Source organism: Thamnophis sirtalis, unplaced genomic scaffold (genome assembly GCF_051295495.1).
Source record: "Thamnophis sirtalis isolate CommonGarterSnake01/CBP01778 unplaced genomic scaffold, rThaSir2_p1.2 scaffold_2, whole genome shotgun sequence".
Taxonomy (NCBI): Eukaryota; Metazoa; Chordata; class Lepidosauria; order Squamata; family Natricidae; genus Thamnophis; species Thamnophis sirtalis.
Window position 1 is genome coordinate 4,105,877 of NW_028261382.1, and position 6,000 is coordinate 4,111,876.

Genomic DNA, 6,000 nt, shown 5'->3' on the forward strand with positions numbered 1-6,000 from the left:
GTTGGTTGAGGTGACCCTGAGGGCACAGATAAACCTCCAAGTGGCCTCAATGACCCGCTAAAAGGCTGCAAATGACCAGCTGTCTGCAAGGAGTATAAATCCTTCCATTCCTCACCATCCAGTCAGAACTAAAGAAGCTTCTTGGAGAAACGTCTTCAAAGAAAAACCAGAAAGTCCTATTGCCTCTTGAAAAAAAAATCACCTTTGGGTTGGATCAGAAGACCTTCAAGGTCCTTTCCAACCCCACGATCCTATGTTCTACTTTTCCTGCAGGACAAAAAGTACCTGAGTTCCCTGGGATGTAGAGAGCATCAGATTAGCATCAAAAAGTAAAGATCGGACACGTTGCAACAATCAGCAAAATATCTAGACTTTATTACAGTTTCAGCGGCCATCATTATAGGAAAGTCACTCACTGGATTTCACTGATAATTATTGAAAGTCAGAAATTTTTATTTCAGGGAAATTTTACGGTGGAAGTTCAGCAAGTCAAATAGGGAAACGTAAAGGGGCAGTAAAATATGCTACTTTGCAAGAGCAAAAAAATACTTAACAGTTCTGGAGTTTCTTAAACAAAACTATTTAGGGTGTTCTGGAGTTTCTTAAACAAAACTATTTAGGATGTTCTGGAGTTTCTTAAACAAAACTATTTAGGGTGTTTTCCGTTTCAAAGGTGTTCTATTATTTTTAGCCCTCTCCAGTGGCTTCCTTATTTACTTTTAGGAGTATAGTGATTGTTCTTCCTTTTTGCATGGTTCCCTTTCCCTTACAAAGTTCAACAGTCATTGTCAAGAAGGAGAAATAATACAATACAATAAAATCATTTGACTGAAGCAACATCAGCTTCTCCTCCCTACATTTTTTTCACAAAGGGGTAACATGCCATTAAAATAAAAACTCCTGAGAATTACCTAAGTGCCCCGCCCCCTAGAGTCAGGAATAACTAGCACGTATTCTGGAACCTTTACCTTTACCCTAAAGGTAGAAGTGGAATTGGGGGTGAGGATTTTTTTTTCCAACTCCACAGCCTAGCCTTCTGCTCTGGGACCTCTCCGTGAATTTCTGTCTAAAGATCAACGAAGCCAAACTCATCCGAGCTTCCGCAATTGGCCAGGCCTTGTACATTATCCCTTACACACAATCACACAGTTGGAAGGGACCTTGGAGGTCTTCTAGTCCAACCACTTGCCTGAACAGGAGACCGTATATCATTCTGGACCAATGGCTGTCCAATCTCTTCTTCGAAAATCTCCAATGTTGGAGCACTCACAACCTCTGGAGACCAGCTCTTCCACTGATTGTTCACACCATCAAGAAATTTCTCCTCAGTGTTGGAAGAAGGAAGAATTGCCTACTATTCAAGAATGGAGATTAAAAGTAGTAAACTTAGCAGAGATGGCCAAAATCTCAGCATATTTGAAGGACTCCCTATGGAATGATCTCCCCGTAGAGATCCGGACCCTCACTATTCTTCCAGCCTTCTGTAAAGCCACTAAGACCTGGCTGTTCCGGCAGGCCTGGGGCTGTTGATCAGCATCCAGCCCCATTTTAAGTCTATGTATGTTGTGCATTTTTAAAATGATTATATTTCTACCTTTAATTTTTAATTCCCTTCTTTGTCTGTAAGCTGCCCAGAGTCCCCTGGGAGTGGGCGGCATACAAATACCAATAAACTGGAAACTGGAAACAGGATCATTCAGATCAGAAATACAAGCTGGAAGGGAGAAGATGGATTGACGACATTCAAAATAAATATCGGACTAAGAAATTTCAACTAGCTTATGAATGAATGAATGAACAAGGAATGTCACAATTTTTCTAAAGTTAGCTTAATAAAAGGGGAGTTAATGTACAAGTGAAGGTACGATGCTAAAGTTAGTTTATTTTAGTGTATGATTGTTAAATGTTTATACCCTGTATTTTGCTCCGGGAGGTTTGGGGGAGGGAGAGTTGGAGGGGGGGGGTAGGGAAGGGGAAACATTTGTAAAATCTATTAAAACTCTGTAATTAAAAAAAAAGAAATTTCTCCTTAGTTCTAGACTGGCTCTTTGCTTGTTAAGTTTCCATCCATTGCTTCTTGTCTGCTCTATACGTGGTTTGGAGAACCTCCTCTTCTCTGCGATAGCCCTTCAGATATTGGGAGATTGCTATCATGTCACCCCTAGTCCTTCACTTGGTTAGACTCGACCAGGGGTCGGCAACCTGAAACACTCAAAGAGCCACAAAGGTCCTAACCGGAAGCTCCCCCCGTTCAATTCTGGAGCTGACCGGAAGTCCGGTTTCCCCACCATAGAGTCTCCTCCTAGCATGGCGTCCTTTTTCCTCTACCTGTCCTAACCAAAAGCCCTATCAGTTGTGATCCGACCGGCGACAGGGAGCTGCAGCAGACGGATGAAAGAGCCACATGCAGCTCCAGAGCCATGGGTTACTAACCCCTGGACGAGAGATACCCAGTTTCGACAACCCTTCTTAAAGCTTAAAACTCATCTATTCCTTTTATCCATTTCATGGAACTATAAACAGAGGGAATGCCTCCCAACTTTGGTCTGGGGTAATTGGACTCTACCAAAGTCCAAAAATTTTAACGATGGATTGGGGGAAAAAACTGCCACTCTTCTTTAGGGACTTTAGTCATGTTGACCGAAGTGTTTTATCATAAGGCAGAAACTATTTCGGGATTCCAATACTTTGGAAAGATTGACACAACGCTTGGAGGCCAAAAGCAGAAATATCTCAGTGTGTTTGTTCAAAACACACCCTGGCTGCATCAAGCAATTAACCAGCATTATGTGTCTTACTGTGCTATTTCTAACCCACTGATTCTGACAATCTTTCTTACGTTGACTCAGTTTTCCAGTGCATTCGTGTCAGCCAGTCTAATCCAAAGTATGGGTCATAATTCATGAGTATTTTAGTTTGCAAAGTTAACAGTATAACCTTATTATTGTCTGGATACAGAAGATTTACAGTCAGACTGGGGGAAACTGAATAAGTCAACTCTTGGCAAGGACCGAAGAATGATTAAGGTAGTAGCTAAAGACATAGGCAGGGACGTGGTGTCTCAGTGGCTAAGACGCTGAGCTTGTCGATCAGAAAGGTCGGCAGTTCGGCGGTTCGAATCCCTAGCGCCACATAATGGAGTGAGCCCCTGTGACTTGTCCCAGCTTCTGCTAACCTAGCAGTTCGAAAGCACGAAAAAAATGCAAGTAGAGAAATAGGAACCACTTTTAGTGGGAAGGTAACAGCATTCCGTGCGCCTTCGGTGTTGAGTCATGCCGGCCACATGACCCCGGAGACGTCTTCGGACAGCACTGGCTCTTGGGTTTGAAACAGAGAGGAACACCGCCCCCTGGAGTTGGGAACGACTAGCACATGTGTATGAGGGGAACCTTTACATTTACCTTTAAGGACATAGGCAGTTCCAAACAAGAGAATGTTTTTTTTTTTTTTTAATTAGGGTGTTCAGGTCTGATAAATTCCATACTTCCATATCTCTAGAGAGTTTCAGAATACCTCTTAAATTAAAGTAGTCCTTGACTTACGACCAGGATCAGTCGCAATTCGAGGACTACCTGTACTGAAGAGGTATTCAGAAACTCCCTTGAGATCTGGAAATATGGAATTTCTGTTGCTAACAGAGATATTTGTTAAGCGGGTTTTGCCCCATTTCATGGCTTTTCCTGTCACCGTTGTTAAGCGAATCACTGCGGTTGTTAAGTTAGGAACACGGTTGTTCAGTGAATCTGGCTTCCCTGTGGGTTTTGCTCATCAGAAAGGCCACAAAAGTGGATTCCATGGCCTGAATTTTGATCACGTAAACCATAGGCATGCTGCAATTGTTGCGTTAAAAACGGTCGTAATTCACTTTTTCCCTTGGCATTTTCACGGAAGGTTGTTAGCTGAGCATTCCCGCTATCTGTATTACAATCAATCTGGTCATTTCTGAATCAGATCGCCAAAGTGATTCGAAGCATGAAATGTTCCATCGGTTTGGGGTGTGGATTGAACGCTGTTTGAAAGTTTAAGAAACGTTTGTTCCTGAGAAAATTCTTTTGTTGTTGTTGTTGTTCTGGATCAAGTCAGAAGTCCATGAGATCATTGATTCAGATTAGCGTTTAAAGCCAACGTTGGGAAATTGAATTGGCTGAAATTTGGTGAGTTTCCACGCGAAACATGCAACGCACCATCACTATAATTGGCCATGGCCCTGGAACGGCAGGAGTGGCCCGAAACCAATAGGGAAATGACATTTTCTTCGTGAAATAGCTTCAGGAAATGTCCTTTGGCCAAATAATAGGAAAAGGAACAATAGTCATGCTATAACTATTGTATGAAATCAAATTAACTGTGAAAAACAGCTGTTTGGAGACAAAGGTTAAACAAGAAGTCATTGCCACCAGCCAGGAAATACGTAATTGGCATGAGTTAAGCATGATTCAATATTAACCTCTCCTTTCATTATCTGGGCTGGTTTCTGATGAAGTGATGCTGTCTTTATTTGCTTTACTTTTTTTAAAATAATCTTTATTGGTCATACATTTTTTTTAATAAGACATACAAATACAAATACAGCTTTAAACATACAACCCCCCCCCTCCCCTCCTTGGTGACAGTCATTCACAGCCCAACATTTTCTTTCTTCCTCCTTGTTTAGTCTCTAATCAGCATCTTCTCGTTGCAAAGTTCAGGGATATATTACAATACCTACGTTCACTTTTAGTTCCCATTGTTAACAACTGCTATTTAGCTTTTCCACTTTTAAGTCCCTGCTGTTCTCTTTGTCGCCCACATATACCATAAGATAATGTTCTGTTTCTCCTTTGTCCCTCAACCAACCCGTCATTCTGTCCATTTCTGCACACTCATGAATCTTTTTAATTATGGCATCTTCCGATGGTATGGTAGTAGATTTCCAAAATTGCGCATAGGTTATTCTTGTGGCCACAATTATATGTAGGCTCAAATGCCATATAGATTTACTCATGTCTTCTTTTTCATAGTGATTGGGCCATTTCTGTGATTCAGAATCTCATCTTTGGCCACTGGAAGAGAAATTCCATTCCATTCCCCCACCTTACGCCCTAGAAAGACGTTAAAACGTTTCCTGAAAATCTAGAAAGAGGTAGATGAGAAATCACAGGTTGCCTCCCACTTATAAACCTTCGTTGGGTGACGGTTTGAAATTACAATATCACTGAAAAAGTGACTTACAATGGGGTCTCATACTTATGACCGCTGCAGCATCCCCACACGCTCGCGAGAATCAGAATTCGGGCGCTTGGCAACTGGCACGCAGTTATGACGGTGGATGTATCCCAGGGTTACGTGATCACCCTTTTGTGACCTCCCCAGCCAGGTTCTTGGGGAAGCTGGGTTTGCTTAATGGCTGCTTGATTCACTTAAGAACTACAAGGATTCATTCAACAACCCTGGCAATATAGATAGATGGATGGATGGATGGATGGATGGATGGATGGATGGATGGATGGATGGATGGATGGATGGATAGATGATTGATTGAGAGATAGATAGATAGATAGATAGATAGATAAATAGATAAATAGATAAATAGATAAATAGATAAATAGATAAATAGATAAATAGATAAATAGATAAATAGATAAATAGATAAATAGATAAATAGATAAATAGATAAATAGATAAATAGATAAATAGATAAATAGATAAATAGATAAATAGATAAATAGATAAATAGATAAATAGATAAATAGATAAATAGATAAATAGATAAAGGTAGGTAGGTAGGTAGGTAGGTAGGTAGGTAGGTAGGTAGATGTTGATATAATGAAATCATACAATACAATAGCAGATTTGGAAGGGACCTTAGAGGTCTTCTAGTCCAGCGTTTTTCAACCTTTTTTGTGCAAAGGTTGTTCAACACACTTTTTTCATGAAAAAAATCACGAGGCACACCACCATTAGAAAATATTTAAAAAAATTAACTCTGTCCCTATATTGACTATATATAAAGTGTTTTTC